The sequence below is a fragment of the Neofelis nebulosa genome, chromosome 12 (assembly GCF_028018385.1).
Source record: "Neofelis nebulosa isolate mNeoNeb1 chromosome 12, mNeoNeb1.pri, whole genome shotgun sequence".
In the NCBI taxonomy this organism is placed as follows: domain Eukaryota; kingdom Metazoa; phylum Chordata; class Mammalia; order Carnivora; family Felidae; genus Neofelis; species Neofelis nebulosa.
This window is the reverse complement of record NC_080793.1, coordinates 38,803,540-38,824,359: the sequence shown is the minus strand read 5'-3', so window position 1 is coordinate 38,824,359 and position 20,820 is coordinate 38,803,540. Positions and strand designations below refer to the sequence as shown.

General features: G+C 40.8%; 1 non-coding gene across 1 annotated transcript; it reads left to right on the top strand.

Moving 5' to 3' along the window:
• Positions 1 to 230: 230 nt before the first annotated feature.
• LOC131492238 (U6 spliceosomal RNA) lies at positions 231 to 335 on the top strand. The gene has a single exon (XR_009251948.1). It is a non-coding gene; the product is annotated as a U6 spliceosomal RNA (small nuclear RNA).
• Positions 336 to 20,820: the final 20,485 nt, after the last annotated feature.

Below are 20,820 nucleotides of genomic sequence, written 5' to 3'. Positions count from 1 at the left end.
TGGCTGATCTTTAGGCTCAGGGCAAGCAGGAAGTGGAAGTTAAGGCAGAGTTGTAAACAACCTGGCTAAGCCTGAAGGAAGGAGTGATCCAAACACAGGTTACTCCAAAGACCTGGAGATTCTTTTTCCAATCTACTCCTTTTTTGGTTTTTCCTCCCTCACTTCTTTCCTTTCCTCTAGGCATTTAAGGAGATCTCTGTCAAATTATAATTTAAAAATGTGGTTATGTAGTGCTCGCTTCTGCAGCACCTATACTAAAAGGGGAAGGATACAGAGAAGATTAACACAGCTCCTGCGCAAGGATGACACACAAACTTGTGGTGTTCCATATTTAAAACAATAAAGAAGAAAAAAAAATGTGGTTATGTGGAAGAAAATCCTTGCTTTTAGGAAGTAGACACTGAAGAATTTAGGGGTTTCTAATTTTTCAACATGCTAAGATTTCCAGCTTACTCTCAAAAGGTCCATAAAAGAGAAGAAGTTTCAGTAATTTAGTAATCATTTTTTAGGCCCTATTGTGTGGTAGGTGTGGTGGTTGGCAGAGATCTGACTTGGACCTCATCCTTGCCCTCAAGGAACTCATAGACTAGTAGGAGAACCCATCTAACTAAAATACCATAGAATCTAAGGAATTATGGGAACTCAGTGGAACAAGAGGATTTGGAATGGCATATTTTTTATTTTATTAAGTAGGCTCCCCATTCAGCTCAGAGCCCAACATGGGGCTTGAACTCATGACCCTGAGATCAAGACCTGAGCTGAGGGGCGCCTGGGTGGCTCAGTCGGTTAAGTGCCTGACTTCAGTTCGGGTCATGATCTCACGGTCTGTGAGGTCGAGCCCCACGCCGGGCTCTGTGCTGACAGCTCAGAGCCTGGAGCCTGCTTTGGATTCTCTGTCTCCCTCTCTCTATGCCTCTCCCCTGCTCATGCTCTGTCTTTCTCTGTCTCAAAAATAAATAAAAACATTAAAAAAAAAAAAAGACCTGAGTTGAGATCAAGAGTTGGACACTTAACTGACTGAGCCATGCAGGTGCCCCTGGAAAGGCTTCTTAAAAGAGGTCACATAAGCTAATTCTTGAAGGATGTGAAGAGTTTCAGGGGGGAACAATGGGTAGAAACTGGCTTTGATTGGAAGGGTAAAGGACAGTGATTGTTCCCCAATATGCCCATCTTTCAGTTGGTAATGGATTCCCCTAAGCTTAGTTGGGTGCTTGGCTGTCAGCTATACCGTATTTTTAAAAAAAAATCTTATTTTTAAGTAATCTCTACACCCAACATGGTGCTTGAACTTACAACCTTGAGATCAAGAGTTGCATGCTCCATTGTCTGAGCCAGCCAAGTGCCCCAACTCTACTACGTTTTCAACTTCTTTTGTAGCTGGGTAGGACAACGTGACTACCTTCTAGCCAAAAGGGAAGCCAGCTGAAATGATCTTGGCAACTCTCAGGTCACACATTTAATAGGAAGCTGCTAACCCTTCTCTTCCTCTCTTTGAGATGTAGTAATGGTGAGTCAATTTTGACCTTGTGGATGCGAATGCTAATACCATGGGTAGGGTAAAAAGATGGACAGAACCGAGTCTGAGGAGGACCTTGGGGAGCAGAGCCTCTCACCTGACCAGTTTTCATGGTTTATCAACTCAGACTTTTACCTGTGAAAGAAAGAAATTTTCACCTTGATTAAGCCACTGATACTTCTGTCTCTGTCTAGTCAATATGCTAACTAAGAAAAGGAGGATGGGGCGCCTGGGTGGCTCAGTCGGTTAAGCGTCCGACTTCAGCCCGCGTCACGATCTCGCGGTCCGTGAGTTCGAGCCCCGCGTCGGGCTCTGGGCTGATGGCTCAGAGCCTGGAGCCTGCTTCCGATTGTGTCTCACTCTCTCTCTCTGCCCCTCCCCCGTTCATGCTCTGTCTCTCTCTGTCTCAAAAATAAATAAACGTTAAAAAAAAAAATTTAAAAAAAAAAGAAAAGGAGGAAGAAGGGAAGAAAGACAATGAGAATACAAAACCTACTTAGAAAACCAAACTGTCTCTTTTTTCTTCTCTCTTTTCCCTTCACTTCCTTTCTTCTAATCCATTCTCCTTTTGTTATAGTTATACATAAATGTTTACATATACACACCTTTGCTCTTTCATATCCCACTGGCTCCAGATTTCTAGCTCTAGACATACTAATGAACTCATATCTTCTGTATTTTTCCTGCTAATTCCAGCTGCCAGTAAAATAGCCTTAAGGATGGAAACCATTTCCTCCTTCAGAAGCTCTCCTCAGAGTACAGTGAGGCAGTAGGCATCTGGCCAGGCAGTAGACAGGCACCTCTCCCTTGTCACGGTGAGCAGAGGGCATTGCCTTCCTAGTACAATCAGATTTGTGGGGAATAAAGGAGCTGTCCTGCTCCTGGGAAGCCTTCTCTCCTTCCATAAAAGAGAATTTGAAGAAGTCTTTAAAAATTTTTTTTTAAATATTTATTTATTTTTGAGATACAGAGAGAGAGACAGAGACAGAGCAGGAGTGGGGGAGGGGCAGAGAGCGAGGGAGACACAGAATCCAAAGTAGGTTCCAGGCTCTGAGCTGTCAGCACAGAGACCAATGCAGGGCTCAAATTCACAAACTGTGAGATCATGACCTGAGCCGAAGTCAGACACTTAACCAAATGAGCCACCTAGGAGCCCCAGAATTTGAAGAAGTTTTCAATGTGGAAATCACAAATGCCTTATGTCCTTTTTCCATCAAAACTTTTTTTTTTTCATCAAAACTTCTAACTTTTCCACATTACCTTACAGGGTATTGCAAGTATTATTTTGATCATCACAGTAGCTGTGCTTTTGGTAACAGAATTCTGATTTTACTCTTAATTTTAGTTCACATGGTTTGGCCTGGAGCTGACCCAGCCATTTGACTCTAGGATTGGATACATAATCTAGTTTTGGCCATAACTGGAGGTATTGGGGAAAAGGCTTTCAAATGCAGGGGTTATTATACTAGAACAATGTAAGGTTGGAGATGCTGGAATCAGTTTGCCATCCCATGGGGGAAGCCTATCTAAGAATATAGTCAACACTGAGGAAAAGAGAACCAAGAGATAGAAACCATCCCTGATGACTCTGTCTGGGACTCTCCTGCAGTTTGAGTAGAGTTTCTGTTACTTGCAACCAAACACATTTTTACAATCCACAGGGGACGTCAAAACCATTTCTCAACTCCCTGAGTGATCGTTTGGCATATGGTATGCCTACCCAAATGTTTCTTTTTTAAAACATTCATTTATTCCAGAAACTATTGTTGGTCCATTGTAGCAAAGAGGTCCTTCCTTTGTATTCTGCCCATCTTGTTGTTTAGGAAAAGGGTACCACCTGGAGTTTAAGGGTCTTAATCCTGCCTCCACCACTTGTTAACAGTGAGACTCTGAACAAATCAGAGGGATAAATCTGAACCTTGGTTTCTTTATCTGTCAAATGGATATATGATTATATACATATTATTAAATTATATCGGATTGCATATAAAATTATAAAATGCTTTAAATATGTTAAGAACTATAATAAAATGGACTTTCAGCATCAAGAGATATCCCTCTTCCCATCTATAGCCTGATTCTGTTGTGAAATTTGGGGTGGAGTGGAACGGTTATGGCTACATCATCCTACAAAGATTCTACTAATTTACACTTTGCTTGTGAGAGTGTCCATTTTCTCACATCCTAGCTAACACTGACTATTACTAATGTTTAAAATATTTGCTAGAGCCCCCTCTAGGGGCCCTCTAGGGGGCTTTAGGGGGGACTGAGCCTAGGTTGCTCAGTCAGTTAAGCAGCCAAATCTTGATTTCAGCTCAGGTTATGATCTCACAGTTGTTGAGATCGAGCTTTGCGTTGGGTGTGTCAGGCTTTGCGTTGGGTGTGGGGCCTACTTGGGATTTTCTCTCTCCCTCTCTCTCTGCCCCTCCCTTGCTTGCTCTCTCTCTCTTAACATAAATAAATAAACTTTTTTTCATCAAAAAAAATTTTTTTGCTAGAAGTGCCTGGCTGGCTCAGTTGGCAGAGCATGTGACTCTTGATCTCAGGGTTGTGAGTTCAAGCCCCATGTTGGGTGTGGAGCCTAGTTAAAATTAAAATAATAATAATAAAATAAAATTTAATTAAACTAAATATTTACTACTGTGCGGTACATGACTGGCTAAGTTGGTGAATTGGTGGAGTGTGCTACTCTTGACCTTGGCATCGTGAGTTGAGCCCACATTGGGTGTAGAGATTACTTAAATAAATAAATCTTTGTGTATTTGTGTGTGTGTGTGTATATATATACATATATATATATATATATGTATATATATATGTATATTTGCTAGTCTGATAAACCCAACTACTTGCTATATTTTAACCTGTGAATGATGCTTCCAAGCAACTGGAGATGTTTTTAAAAATCTTCCAAACCAGCATCCCTACGCCTGCACAAAAAGCAGAGTAACTACTTTTTCCCTACCCAGCACCAACCGATTGTTCAGCATGGTAGTTAGATAAAGCAGCTGGCCAGAGGCCTTTACAAGCTGTTGTAGCAGCAGAAAAGAACACCTCCACTTCTGCCTTATTTGTTGTGTGAATGAGTGAACACATCCCCCCCGTGAAACCTGTTAAATCATGGCCCTATTATCTATGTCTTTTCAGATCAATTTCAGTTCATGCTTGGTGCCTTCCAAAATCATTGCATGATCCAGTTCAACTTCCTTGTTGGGAGTAAGGATCTAGGGTGAGGGACTCATTTATACATTTAAAATATAAAAGAACAACGGGATGCCTGGGTGGCTCATTTGAGTGAGTGTCCAGCTCTTGGTTTCAGCTCAGGTCATGATCTCATGGTTTACAGATTTGAGCCCTGTGTTGGGCTCCACACTGGCAGTAGAAGCCTGCTTGGGATTATCTCTCTTCTCTCTCTGTCCCTCCCCCACTTGTGCTCACTCGCTCTCTCAAAGATAAATAAATTAAAAAATAAAATAAAATAAAATAAAAAAGAAAGATTAGAAGAGAAGATGGATAAAATCATTTTATTCTATTTTGTAATACTTTATGCTTTTCGAAATATCACAGCACTTTTCTGTTTCAGCCTTTCAAACACTCTGAGAACCAAACAGTATTACCCCCATTCATAAGAGGAGGAATTTGGGCCACCTGGGTGGCTCAGTCAGTTAAGCATCCAATTTTGGCTCAGGGTGTGATCTTGAGGTTCGTGAGTTCGAGCCCCGTATCGGGCTCTGTGCTGACAGTTCAGAGCCTGGAGCCTGCTTTGGATTCTGTGTCTCCCTCTCTCTCTGCTCCTCCCCTGCTTGTGCTCTGTGTGTGTGTCTCTTTCTCAAAAATAAATAAATAAACAAACATTAAAAAGTTAAAAAAAATAAAGAGGAATGTAAGGTTTAAAGAGGTAAGGCAAGTTGCAAAAGACACACAGCAAATTACTGGCAGAGGCAGGACTAAAACCTTACCAATTGCCACCCAATCTTTCCCCTCTATCACACTGTTAGGGCATCATTCACTCTCTGTAGTGGTGTGATCAATATTCACAAAGGCCCAGGGGGGCACCTGGTGTGTTCAGTAGGAAGAGCATGTGACTCTTGATCATGGGGTGTGAGTTTGAGCCCTATGTTGGACATAAAGATTACTTAAAAAACAAAACAGGGGCACCAGGTGGCTCAGTTGGTTGAGGTCTGACTCTTGATTTCAGCTTAGGTCATGATCCGAGGTTTGGGGATTGAACTCCACCTTGAGCTCCACAGCTGTCAGCACAGAACTTGGGATTCTCCTTTTTCCTCTCTCTGCCCCTCCCCTGTACTCTCTGTCTCTCAGAATGAATAAATAAACATTAAAAATAAACAAACAAACATGATTCAGGGTATTGTAAAAAAGGAAGATGAGAAACTCTACTGCTGGAAAGGAATATCAAGATGTAACACGTTGCCCAAGCAAAGATTCAAAGGACTTTTCACATCTTCCTTTCCTTCCTTTCTTCCTTTTTTTTTTTTTTTTTTTTTTTTTTTTTTGCAGTCTGGCCATACAGGGATTAAAACTACTGGGGATTTAATTTCTCTAATTACTTGGAAGACCATCTGTGTCCTGCTTTCATGCATGAGCCCCTGCTCTGGTGAAGGAACCAGGTGTTAATCTGGCTAATTCTTCCTTTCTCCAGCCTTCCCCACTCCCCATCCCCTACCATCTGGCTATGGGATCACTTTTTTTAGAGGGCTGGGAGATGGAGCTCTAGGCTGAAATCTACCCACCCAGCTGTGCCCCCTGATACCCTGGGGACTGGCAAACATCAGCGGACCATTTGACATCAGCTCCCTCTTGGCCACTAACCAAAATCCAAGAGCTGCATGTGGGTGTAAACCTACTCTGGCTGAAAAAGTGAAACCTCCCCACCCCCATGGAAACTTTTGCAGCTTTATCTCCCTTTTGCAGTCCTAATTTAAATTCAAGGCTGAGTCATCAGAGTGAGCATGGGAATATTTTTTCTACATTTAAATACAGGTAGTGACATTATAGCAGAATTCTAGTAAAGGCAGTATATTGATCTGGTTAAAATGTATTCCCTATAGTGAAAAATCATGAGCAAAATTGGATTTTTCCAATTCCTACTTATCATTTAGAATGAGGAGAAAGTTGATTTAAGTTCTTGTGTCTTTTTTTAATTTTTAATTTTTTTGCCATTGAGCAGCAATTTCCCCTCAACTTCATCTACTCTTCCCTAGGCTCCCCAAAATATGAGGAAGAGTGCTGACAGCATGGAGGCTGATTGGGATTCTCTCTCTCCCTCTGTCTCTCTGCCCCTTCTCCCCCTCTCAAAATAAATAAATAAACTTAATTTAAAAAGCATATGGGGAAGAAAGAATATAGAGCTAAAGATGACAGCAAGAGGAATAGGAAAGGAAAAGAGTTGCTTGTTGCAAAAAGTGGCCTGCTTTTCTTATTCAACTTCTCTTTTTTATACAGTACTGTTCACTCTACCCAGCCATTTCTAAGACTCATTTGCCCCCCACCTCTCCACCCTCAGTCTTCCAGAGACCCCACCTTTTTAAAAAGTATTTATTAATTTTTTTTTAATGTTTATTTTTGAGAGAGAGAGAGAGAGCGAGACCTTGAGCATGTATGGACAAGTGCAGGAGAGGAAGAGAGAGAGACACACAGAACCGAAGCAGGCTCCAGGCTCCAAGCTGACAGCACAGAGCCCGACTTGGGGCTTGAACTCACCAGCTATGAGATCATGATCTGATCCGAAGCCGGACGCTTAACTGAGTGAGCCACCCAGGCACCCTGAGAGTCCCTCTTTTTAAAATATAATTTCTAGGGGCGCCTGGGTGGCTCAGCTGGTTAAGTGTCTGACTTCAGTTTAGGTCATGATCTTAGGGTTCATGAGTTCGAGCCCCGCATCAGGCTCTGTGCTGTCAGCTTGGAGCCTAGAGCCTGCTTCGGATTCTGTGTCTCCCTCTCTTTCTGCCCCTCCCTCTCTCTCTCTCAAAAGTAAATAAACATTAAAAAAAAAACCAAACAATAATAATCTCTAGGCCCAACATAGGACTAGAACTCACAACCCCAAGGTCAAGAGTCTCATGCTCTAAGGACTGAGCTAGCCAGGTGACCCCAGGGAACCCCCTTATTTACTGGAATAAGCCACAGGTTCAGAGTTCCTGGTTGGTCAGGGCACAAAGTACATTAAGGAGGACCTTGTCCTTCCTTCTGTGTTTTATGAGAAATTCATTTTGTTTCTGAGTGTAACGCCCCCAGGGAATCAGCATGAGTTCACAGTTTTTCCTTCCAATTGCTCTCACTAGTTGGAAATGCTCCTCCTTTTCCTGGTAAACCTTCTGGCCTGAGTTACAATCAGGAGAGTCACATTCAGTCACCTAATAACTAGGCTGTTTCTGGGGCCCAGAGGTACAGTGGCAAAGACCTCTATCCTCTGAGGAATTGATGTCTGAAGTACTCTGCAAAGCACTGTACAAATGTTAATTTCAGGTAGTTTTTAGGAAACAATTTGGATAACACAGAATTGAACTCTTTGTGTAACATAGAACTCAGCCCTTTGTCTTGTCAGTGGAAGCAGAAATCAGAGTTAGAAGGGCCTTTCAGAAGTAAGCAAATCTGACTCCCTTGTTATGTCAGTGAGAAAACAGACCACCTCCTCTCACCAAGAGTGGTTGGCAAAGTGAAGGTCCTCTAGCCTCAGTCCAAACACGGCAGGAGAACTCAGTGCAGCATAGTTGTTTAGAACACCAGTTTTGGAATTAGATGGACTTAGGCTTGAAAACCAGTGATACTGGGCAATAACTTCCATTCTCTAAACCTGTTTCCTTCACTGTACATTTGGGTTAATAATATTGTCTATCTTATGGACTATTAAGGGAATTAAATGCAAAGATGGATATAAAGCACTATGCTTTGAACATATTAAGCATTTGAGGGGTGCCTGGATGGCTCAGTTGGTTAAGCGTCCCACTCTTGATTTCAGCTCAGGTGATAATATCAGAGTCGTGGGACTGAGCCCTGAGTCAGGGCTCCAAGCCCAGCTTGGAGCCTGCTTAAAATTCTCTCTCTCCCTCTGTCCCTCTTGTGAGTGCGCTCTCTCTCTCTCAAGAAAAAAAAAAAAAGAAGAAGAAAAGAAAAGAAAAGAAAAGAAAAGAAAAGAAAAGAAAAGAAAAGAAAAGAAAAAAAGGAACATGGGGCACCTGGGTGGCTCAGTCGGTCAAGTGTCTGACTCCTGACTTCGGCTCAGGTCATGATCTTACGGTTCGTGAGTTCTAGCCCTGCATTCTGCACTGATAGTGTGGAGCCTGCTTGGGATTCTGTCTCCCTCTCTCTGCCCCTCCTTCAGTTGCTCTCTATCTCTCTTTCAAAATAAATAACAAAGACAAAAACAAAAAAAGGGAACATATCAAGCGGGTGAAAAATGGCTAATATCTACTTCATTGGACTATTTCTTTTTCTTCTTCTCTTCTAATCAATGATAGAAGAAATAAAGGGAATAGCTAGCCACTCACTTCCAAGAGAGCCCTGGCTACTCTGCAGACCTGTTAGCTTGGATAGCCAAGCCATCCTGAGCCAAGCTCAGGAGACCCAGAGCAAGTAGTTACTTCTTTCTACTCATGGGAAAAGTGAGGAATAGTAGAAATTTAATCTTCTACCCAGTGGAATATTGTGGTGTAACAGAAAGGGCAGGGATTTTGAAAGCAAGATTTTGACCTTAGTTCAAATGCTGGTTATACTGCCTAGTTGCTTCACGAGCTTGGATAAATTACACAATCTCTTTGAGCCTTTCTGAGAGATGTTAGAACCTATCACATAGGGTTATTGTGATGAATAAATGAGACAAGGTATGTGTATGCCAAATGCATGCTAAGCTGTGGTGGAACCTACTGTTTTTGCCAGTACTAGTATTGGATTTCCATCTTCCTAGTAGCATATTTCGATTTTTCCTTTGGGAACTACCTTTCTCCGGCTGCATACTCTAATGGTAGATCTGTCAGTCAAGACGCTTTTCTGTCCTGGTTGAGTGGGCATATGACCCAATTGAGGCTAGCCAGACCATTAATTCCTAAATTTCCATTGTTTGAAGGGTGAATCAGAGATGGACAATGGTTGGAGTTGATTCATGCCAGGAGGCAACCTGAAAAGACCATCTGATAGTTCTTGTCATCTAGATTCCTGAAGCCATCTGGTTCTTGTGTTGTTTAAGGCCTGGTGATTCAGCTGTTCTTTCAAGACTGTCAGCACCTGTGTTTCCTTCCAATGACTTCTTTTTTTGTATCACATTAGACAGAATCAGTTTCCGTTACTTGCAATGTCTGAACACTACCGCACAGATGATACAGAAATGTTAGTTCTCGCTTACGTGCCTACCTCCTCCCGGCAATCCCTCATACTCTCATGTTACTAACACATATAAAGTATTCCAGTGCTTCAGGACAACCTCAACTATGGACTTTTGTTGTACTTAGCCTGGAATCAGGTCTACATTGGTTGATTCCAGCTAATGTTTCAAATCTATCAGCAAATCTTACCAGTTTTATAACTATTTTTAAATAAATAATTGATTAATTAATTAGTTATTTTAGAGAGAGAGCACAAGTGGGCAGGGAGAGGGGAAGAGGGAGAGAGAGAGAGAGAGAGAGAATCTTTTGTTTTTTTTAATGTTTATTTATTTTCAAGAGGAAGAGAGAGAGACAGAGTGTGAGCAGGGGAGGGGCAGAGAGAGAGGGAGACACAGAATCTGAAGCAGGTTCCAGGCTCTGAGCTGTCAGCACAGAGCCTGATGCAGGGCTCGAACTCATGAAACTTGAGATCATGACCTGAGCCGAAGTTGGATGCTTAATCAACTGAGCCACCCAGGTACCCTGAGAGAGAGAGAGAGAGAGAGAGAGAGAGAGAGAGAGAGAGAGAGAATCTTAAGCAGGCTGTATGCTCAGCACAGAGCCCAACATGGAGCTTGATCCCATGATCCTGGGATCATGACCTGAGTGTCCCAACATCTGACTCTTGATTTTGGCTTAGGCCATGATCCCAGGATCATGGAATCGAGCCTTATCTCAGGCTCTGTACTGAGTGTGGAACCTGCTTAAGATTGTCTCTTCCTCTCCTCTGTCCCTCTCCCCTGCTTGTGTTCTCTGTCTCTAAAAAATAAATAAATAAATAAATAAATAAATAAAATAACATCAAAGTCTTTCTATGATCTTACAAGACTCTGCATGATCTCACTCCTGGCCACTTCTTCCATCTCTTCCCTTCTGCTTTCATTTTCCCTCACTGTTTTTCACCAACACTGGCTTTGCTACTCCTTGAACATGTTAAGCATATTCTTTTTTTTTTTAATTAAAAAAAATGTTTATTTATTTTTGAGTGAGAGAGAGAGAGAGAGCATGAGCAGGGAAGGGGCAGAGAGAGAGGGAGACAGAGATTCCAAAACAGGCTCTGAGCTGTCAGTGCAAAGACTGACGTGGGCTTGATCCCATGAACTATGAGATCATGTCCTGAGCTGAAGTCTGACGCTCAACTGACTGAGCCACCTGGGGAACCTCCATGTTAAGCATATTCTTGTCTTAGACCTTTTTATATTTGCTGTTCCCTAAGTGTCCTCCCACCCCTATCTACTTGCATCTGTCTCTGCGCATAGTGGATAGATAGCAAAAAAAGAAACAAACAAACAAAAAACCTTGTTGAATTAATGAATGGATAGAATTCTGATACATTAATAAAATGGAATACTATGAAACATAATAAAAGAATAAGGTAGAGGTGCTTGGGTGTGTCAGTTGGTCAAGTGTCCAATTCTTGATTTTGGCTCAGGTCATGAACTCATGGTTTGTGATTTTGAGCCTGGAGTCAGGCTCTGCACTGCCAGTGTGGACCCTGCTTGGGATTCTCTCTTTCTCCCTCTCTCTCTTCCCCTCCACCTATTGCTCTCTCTCTCTCTCTCTTAAATAAGCAAACTTTAAAAATAAATGGGGGAGGGGTGTATGGTAGCTCAGTCAGTTAAGTGACCAGATCTTGATTTTGGCTCAGATCGTGATTTCATGGTTCATGAATTTGAGTCCCAAGTCCAGCTCTATGCTGAATGTGCAGAGCCTGCTTGGGATTCTCTCTCTCCCTCTCTCTCTCTGCCCCTCCCCCGCTCATTCTCTCCCTCTTTCAAAATAAATACATAAACATTAAAAAAAGAGAGAAAAGAATAAGGTAGAATGTCTTAATATGTAATGACTCTATGATACAATGTAAATTAATAAAAGAGAAAGAAAAAATACAGTACATTGTATGTAATAGGCTTTCATTTGTATAAAGTTTACATAAGAAATTTATAATATCTGGGACACCTGGGTGGCTCAGTTGACACTTCATTTCCGCTCAGGTCATTATCTCATGGTTCCTGGGTCTGAGCCCCAAATCAGGCTCTGTGCTGACAATGCAGAGCCTGCTTTGGATTCTCTCTCTCTCCATCTCTCACTGCCCCTTCCCTGCTTGGGCTCTGTCTCTCTCAAAATAAATAAATTTTTTTTTCTAAAATTTATTTATTTATTTTTGAGAGAGAGGGAGAGACAGAGTGTGAGCAGGGGAGGGGCAGAGAGAGGGGGAGACACAGAATCCGAAGCAGGCTCCAGGCTCTGAGCTGTCCGCACAGAGCCCGACGCGGGGCTCGAACTCACAAACGGCGAGATCATGACCTGAGCAGAAGTCAGATGCTCAGCCGACTGAGCCACCCAGGTGCCCCAAAATAAATAAATTTTAAAAATTAATAACATCAGTTAACTCTGAGGATTCAGGGGTGTCTGTGGGAATGAGACTTACTTTTCACTGTATACCATTTTGTACTACAAATTATTTATTTATTTATTTAAAAATTTAAATGTTCAATTCTTCTCCCCTGGGAGGATGCTTTTATTGAACAGTAACTTCATCACACCCCTGAGACATTTTCATCAGTTCATTTCCATGTAAACACAAAGCACTAGCCATTCATCCCAACTTTTGTACTACAAATTTTTGAAATCATATTCATGATACAATAACTTCTTCAATAAAATCTAGTAATTAAAAAAAATCAGTAGTGGGGGCAACTGGGTGGTTCAGTCATTAAGTGTACCATTCTTGGTTTCGGCTCAAGTCATGGTCTCACAGTAGTGAGATCAAGCCGTGATTTGGGCTCTTCAATGACAGTGTGGCGCCTGCTTCTCTCTCTCTCCCTCTGTCTCTGCCCCTCCCCAGTTTGCACACGTGTGCTTTCTTTCTCTCTCTCTCTTAAAATAAATAGATAGACTTTAAAAAAAGATATATACAGTATGACTATATAAAGCAAAACTAAACAATATATTACTTTGGAAAACATACCTATGTGGTTAAAAACATTTTAGAAAGCAATAATAAAAATCTGAACTATAGTTTCATTTTGAAGAGGAGAAGATGAGATTATGGAGGAATATACAAGTGTATTCAAAATTATTGTTTTGTTCTATTTATTAATGTATTTTATTGTACATTTTGTTATTTTTTAAACTGTACAAATATGTCAAATATTCCTCTGTGTACATGATCTATATCTCTAAAATAGAATAAAAACAGAGATTGCCTGAAAAAAAACAAAACAAAATAAAAACATGTTGACCTATAGCGTTCCTTTTATAACTTTTAGTTCATTTAGATATGGTGAATATTAACCTACAGTGACAATATGGGTCAAAAGTAAATTTAATCAAGAGCACACTTCAGATAAATTTGCATACTTTCATAGTACTTTATTTAACTTAAAATAATAATTTGAAAAGTATAAATTTAATTTTGTAATTTACCACTTTAACCATTTTTTTTAAAGTTTTTTATTTTGAGAGAAAGAGAGAGAGAGAGAGTGCAAGTGGGACAGAGGCAGAGAGAGGCAGAGAGAGAGAATCCCAAGCAGGCTCTGTGCTGTCAGCTCCAATCTCACGAATCCTGACGTCATGACCTGAGCCGAATCCAAGGGTCGATGCTTAACCAACTAAGCCACCCAGGTGCCCCACTTTAACCATTCTTTTCTTTCCTTTCCTTTCTTTTCCTTTCCTTTCCTTTCCTTTCCTTTCCTTTCCTTTCCTTTTCTTTTTTCTTTTCTTTTCTTTTCTTCCTTCTTTCCTTCCTTCCTTCCTTCCTTCCTTCCTTCCTTCCTTCCTCCTTCCATCTCTCCCTCTCTCTCTCTCTCTCTTTCTGTTCTCTCCTTTCTTTCTTTTTATTACCTTCACTTGTTAATGAACCTGGGCCAGTTTACCTGTATATTGTCCCATTTATTGGATTTTTCTGATTGCTTTAATGAGCTGTATTAAATTTGTTCTTCTATTTCCTATAAGTAGAGGTTAGATGTAAAGGCTTGATTAGTTCAAATTAAGTGTTTTTAAATTTTAAGTGTAATTGACATACAATAGCCATACAGTATTAGTTTCAGGTGTACATCATAGTGATTCAACATTTTTATACATTAAGAAATGACCCCTATGATAAGTCTAGTCAACATCTGTCACCATACAAAGTTGTTATAATATTATTGACTATATTCTTCATGCTGTACTTTGCATTCCCGTGACTTATTTATTATGTTGTATTTTCACTTGCCCCACTAAGCTATCCCCACTATGGTAACCAATAGTTTGTTTCCTAATCTATGAGTCTGTTTCTGTTTTGTTTGTTCATTTATTTTGTTTCTTAGAGTCCACACAGAAGTGAAATCATAAGGTAATTAGTATTTGCCTTTCTCCAACTGACTTATTTCACTTAAAATAATACCTTCTAGGTCCATCCATGTTATTGCAAATGGCAAGATCCCATTCTTTTTTTATGGCTGAGTAATATTCAATGGTATATATATTATATATATATATATATATATATATATATATGTATAAATATGTAATATATATACCATTTATTCTCTATCCATTAATCTGTTGATAGATACTTAGGTCAAGTTAAACATTTTTAACCAACATACTTTATGGGTGATGTTGTGTATTTTCTACCCCCTACCACCTAAGGAAATACATAAGACTGGTTTGTACCACCATTAATGAAGAGTTAGACCTTGCTAATCACTGGACTGAGTGAAATGATAGCTTGATCCCTCTACTGGAAAATTATATTTTTCTTCACCTTGCCACCAGGAAGTCATCTGAGTGGGGTTGCTTTGGACATACAAATGTCCAGTTCCCTATTAACCATTCACTAAATGATTAGTACCAATTAATAATCATTTTTTAATGTTTATTTTGAGGAGAGAGAGCAAGCAAGCAGGGGAGGGACAGAGAGAGAGGGTGACAGAAGATCCAAAGTGAGCTCTGCAGTGACAGCATCGAGCCTGATGTGGGGCTTGAACTCACAAAATGTGAGATCATCACCTGAGCCGAAGTCTGATGCTCAACCAACTGAGCCATCCAGGTCACCCTCCCCAATTAATAATCTTTTAATTAAGTGCTGGAAAATGATAGTTTTTCAACTATTTTCATTATGTATACCTTTATTAGCTAGTCATCTTTGATAAAGAAGAATATTCTCTCCTCAACTTGGGCAATTAAGTTTCTTTCTTTTCTTTCTTGCTTTCTTTCTTCTTTTTTTTTTTTTTTTTTTTTTTTAATTAAGTAGGTTCCATGTCCAACGTGGAGCTTGAACTCACAACCTTGAGATTAGGAGTCTCATGCTCAGGGTGCTTGAGTGCTCAGCTGGTTAAACCTCCAAGTCTTTTTTTTCTTTTCTTTTTCTTTTTCTTAATTTATTTTTGAGAGAGAGAGAGAGAGAGAGAGAGAGAGAAACAGACAGAGTGTGAGTGTGGGAAGGGCAGACAGAGGGAGACACAGAATCTGAAGCAGGCTCCAGGCTCTGAGCTGTCAGCATAGAGGCCAATGCGGGGCTCCAACCCACGAACCGTGAGATCATGACCTGAGCTGAAGTCGGATGCTAAACCAACTGAGCCACTCAGGCACCCCAAACCTCGCAGTCTTGATCTTGGCTCAGGTCATGATCTCATGAGTTCAGGCTCACATCAGACTCTGCATTGGTACTGCAGAGCCTGCTTGAGATTCTCTCTCTGTCCCTCCTCCACCTGCGTGCATGCACAAATAAATAAATAATAACATTTTTATGTTATTATTTCTCAAAATCAATAAATAAACATTAAAAAATAAATAGATAACATTAAAAAAAAGGGTATTGCATGCACTACTGATTGAGCCAGCCAGGTGACCCTCGGGCAATTTAGTTTCAATGAAATATGGTTCCTAATGAAAAGATAAGATATTTAATTCTTTCTGCTTGATTTGTAGCTATTTCAAAAGGTGAAAAATAATTTTTTTATGGCTTTGTCTCTTTGAATACCATTTGCAGGTATGGGTTTTTAGAGATTTAGTGTGTTTCATTCAGTAGCAATTATCATTTTTTTCAGTTCTCAAATTGATTTAGCTTGATCGGTAGGAACACCTTCAAGATCAACTTCTGTGAACTTTTGACATAACTTCATCGGTGTTTGAAAGCTTCTTTGATTCTCCACACAACATGTCCTAAGTTCATCTTGTAATCTCCTTGCTACAAAAATTTAATCAGCTATTTTTCTCTGTGTTGTTATGTTTTTTAAACGTATTTATAACGGCCACTTTGAAGTCTTTGTTGGTTAAATCTCAAATTTGGCTACTCTCACAGGCAATTTCTGTTCCCTGCTTTTTTCTTTTTTTGGTTCTCTTTCACTATCTCTTTCTCTGATCACACACAGCAATTAAGCTCCACTAATTGTCCACTGATAGCTATATTTTCAACAGTACTAGGGCATAAATTGCCTCACAGAGAAATCCAATCAAATTTGAGCTCCCTGAAGTCATAGTTTCTGAAGTCAGTGTTCTAACCCCAGGAGGGATGGTTCTTTCATTTTTTTTTTTTTTTAGTTTATTTATTTGTTTATTGAGAGAGAGTGAGAGAGAGAGAACGACTGGAGGAGGGGCAGGGAGAGAAGGGAACAGAGGATTCAAAGCGGGCTCCTTGCCAACAGCAGAGAGCCCAATGTGGGGCTCAAACTCAAAAACTATGAGATCGTGATCTGAGACAAAGTCAGATGCTTAGCTAACTAAGCCACCCAGGTGCCCTCAGGAGGGATCTTTCTAGGTATATCTTTCCCTATTTCTCTCTGGCATTATAGCTAGCATATATTTTAGCGTATATTGTCAATGAAACTACCAATCCCCTCTCAGTAGCCTTTTGCCACAACTTCCACTGTTTTTGAGGGTGCTTTTAGGATTGAATTTCTCCATGGTCAGTTGCAAATGAAGTCAATTCCTTCGGGGAATGATTGGAACTCACAGTTCTATAGTCTGCTTCTCCCCTTGTCAAAATCTCTGAGCCATGACTCTGGTGCTGGGGGCAAGCACAGTGGTATACTTCTGAGTGACATCTCCACTTTAAAAGCTGAGTGCTTGGTGGATGAGGGGAGGAAGCAGGCCCACATCTCCTTCATTTGCCTTTCTGCCCAGAACCCCTGCCCATGAGCCACAGGGGCAATCTGGGTCCCGGTATTCTCATCTGTACCACATCCAAGGAGTGGTGGCTGGGCAGAAGAAGGGAATCCCCCACCTCTATTTTCCTGCTCTCACCCAGACCTTAGCACTGGCAACAGATAGCTGGGGGCAGAATGAGAAATGATGGTGTGCTGTCCCTTCCAAGAAGATAGACCTTTGATTGGGAGCTGGTGTATGAGGGGACCTTTTTGTTCTTGGCTGTACCAGTTTAGAGAAGAGTTTCTGTCTCACTAAGCTGGGAGTGGGGGGACAGAGGGTGAAATTTTTTTCTCTTTCTTTTTTAAACATTTATTTATCTTTAAGAGAGAGTGCACCAGCAGGGGAGGTGCAGCGAGAGAGGGACGGAGGACCTGAAGCAGACTCTGCACTGATCATGACCTGTGAGATCATGACCTGAGCCGAAGTCGGACGCTCAACTGACTGAGCCACCCAGGCGCCCCTCTTTCTCTCTCTTTTTTTTATTTTTTTTATTTTTTATCGTTTATTCATTTTTGAGACAGAGAGAGAGACAGAGCATGAATGGAAGAAGGTCAGAGAGAGGGAGACACAGAATCTGAAACAGGCTACAGGTTCTGAGCTGTCAGCACAGAGCCCGACGCGGGGCTCGAACTCACGGACCACGAGATCGTGACCTGAGCCGAAGTCGGACCCCCAACCAACCGAGCCACCCAGGTGCCCCGCTTTCTCTCTTTTTAAAAAATGTTTATTTATTTATTTTGGGAGAGAGAGAGAGAGAGAGAGAGAGCACATGAGCAGGGGGAGGGACAGAGAGAGAGATGAGAGACAATCCCAAGCAGGCTCCAACTGTCAGCTCAGAGCCCTATGTGAAGCTTGATCCCACAATCCCACAAATCGTGAGATCATGACCTGAGCTGAAATCAAGAGTCATTTAACCAACTGAGCCACCTTGGTGTCCCGCCCCATCTTGCCTCAAATACCACAGACTGTCACGGTTTATATAGAGTTTTAGCAGATTTTCTTTAATAACTGTTTCTTTGCTTAAGCTCTTACAGCCATTTCCAGAGATTTTAATATTGTTGTTGGTGTTTTAAAATAATTTTCACCAGTTTCCACTGAAATCTTCATGCTTTCATGCCGGAAGTGGAAACTCTAGACCATTAATATTCAATGTAATTACTGATACGGTTTAAACATACCTTATTGCTCTTTGTCCTCTATATTCTCTGTTCTCCTTCTTCATTTCCTTCTCTTCTTTTTTTATGGTTAGTTTTTTAAAGGTTTTATTTTTAGGTAATCTCTACACTCAACGTGGGGCTTGAATTTACAACCCCAAGATCAAGAGTTACAAGCTCTACCAACTGAGCCAGGTAGGCACCCCTCATTTCCTTTTCTTTTTGTTCTTTCTATTTTTACTATAATACATTTTTTTCTACTTATGTTATAAACTACAAAGTATATCTTTATTGGGGCACGTAGCTTAGTTGGTAGAGCATGCGACTCTTGGTCTCAGGGTGGTGAGTTGAAGCCCCATGTTGGGTGTGGAGTCTACCTAAAAATACATTTCTATATTTTTAAATTTTTTATGAAAAAGTTTATTCATTTTGAGAGAGACAGAGACAACATGGGAGAGGGAGAGGCAGAGAGAGAGAATCCCAAGCAGGTTCCACAAACCCACAAAACTGTGAGATCATGACCTGAGCTGAAACCAAGAGTTGTATGCTTAACCAACTGAGCCATCCAGGTGTCCCTCTATATTTTTTATTTAAACAGTTAATTATTGGGGATTCTGCTTGGGATTCTCTCTCTCTCCCTCTCTCTCTGCCCCTCTCTCACTCTCTCACATGTGCTTGTGCACACTTTCTTTCTGTCTCTAAAAATGAATAAACAAACTTAAAAAAGATAAAATAAGGGGCACCTGGGTGGCTCAGTTGGGTGAGCGTCCAACTTTGGCTGAGGTGATGATCTTGCGGTCTGTGAGTTCGAGCCCTGTGTCAGGCTCTGTGCTGAGAGCTTGGAGCCTGGAGCCTGGTTCAGATTCTGTCTCCCTCTCTCTCTGCCCCTCCCCCACTCATGCTCTGTCCCTGTCTCTCTCAAAAATAAACATTAACAAAAATAATAATAAAATAGAATAAAATAAACAATTATCAGGCATCTGGATGGCTCAGTCAATAGAGCATGTGACTCTTTTTTTTCTTTTGTTTTAGAACATGTGACTTGATCTGAAGTGTTGTGAATTCGAGCCGCATGTTGGATGCAGAGATTACTTAAAAATAAAATGCTAAAAAAAATGAACAATTATCTTTTATCTTTTATTTTTAAGCCAGTTATCTTTTCAAATTTTTATTATTTTAATTTTTTATTCTTTTGAGAGAGAGAAAACAAGTGTGAGCAGGGGGGAAGGGCAGAGGGAGGGAGAGAGAGAGAAAAAAAAAGAATCTCAAGCAGACTCCACGCTCAGCACTGAGCCTGATGAGGGGCTCCATCCTATGACTCTGGGATCATGGACTGAGCCAAAATTAAGAGTTAGACACTCAACCAACTGAGACATCCAGGTGCCCCAACAGTCACTTATCTCTTAAATATATTTACAAATTATGTATCTTTTGTTTTTATCCACATATTTACAATTTCTGGTTCTCTTTTTCATCTGGTATCATCATATTTTTGTCTAAAGAACCTTCCAAAAATAAAGAAAGAACTTTCTTAAACATTTTTTTGGCAGATCTAAGGGTAATAAATCTCTCAGCTTTTGTTTAGCTGAAAAAGTATTTTTTCTTCATTAAAAAAATTTAATTTGGAGTCATCTGGCTGGCTCGTTTGGTTAAACGTCCCACTCTTGATTTTTGCTCAGGTCACAACCTCATGGTTTGTGAGATCAAGCCCCAAGTGGTGCTCTGTGTTGACAGTGTGGAGCCTGCTTGGGATTCTCTCTTTCTCCCTCTCTCTGCCCCTCCCCCAGCTCATGTGAGCAAGCTCTCTCTCTCAAAATAAATAAACTTTAAAAAAATAAAAATGCCCATTCACTTCTGTACTGATCAAAGTTGAGTTCAATTCATACTGGATTCTCTTCCCTATTGCAATAGTATATTACTGGTTAAGATCTGTTCTTACCACTTTAACTAGTGTCTGACTTTGTTTGTCTTTGATAATTCTTTGACCAGGATCAACCTTCTGGAGTTTCACCCTATTCACATGCAGCTTGAGCCTATCTTCTTTGTTTTCCTACCCTAGGGGTCATAGTCCCACACTGCTTATTAGTGCAAGGTCTGAAAATAGTTCTTTCATATATTTTGTCCACTTTTCTGGTTCTTTGTCACCAGAAGGCAAGTCCAGTACCATCTATTCCTCTGGTAGAAGTTAGAATCTCTTTTTTGATAAACTCTTTAAAAAATTTTTTTTAATGTTCATTTTTTAAAAATATTTATTTATTTTTGAGACAGAGACAGAGAGTGAACAGGGGAGGGTCAGAGAGAGAGAGGGAGACACAGAATCTGAAACAGGTTCCAGGCTCTGAGCTGTCAGTACAGAGCCCAACGTGGGGCTCGAACTCACAGACTACAAGATCATGACCTGAGCTGAAGTTGGACGCTTAACTGACTGAGCCACGCAGGTGCCCCAATGTTCATTTATTTTTGAGAGAGGGAGACACAGGATCAGAAGCAGGCTCTGCACGGACAGTAGAGAGCCCAATGCAGGGCTTGAATTCTTGAACCATGAAATCATGACCTGAGTTGAAGATGGATGATTAACAGACTGAGCCACTGAGGTGCCTGTAGATAAACTCTTAATCCATTTAATTTAATTAGGTAG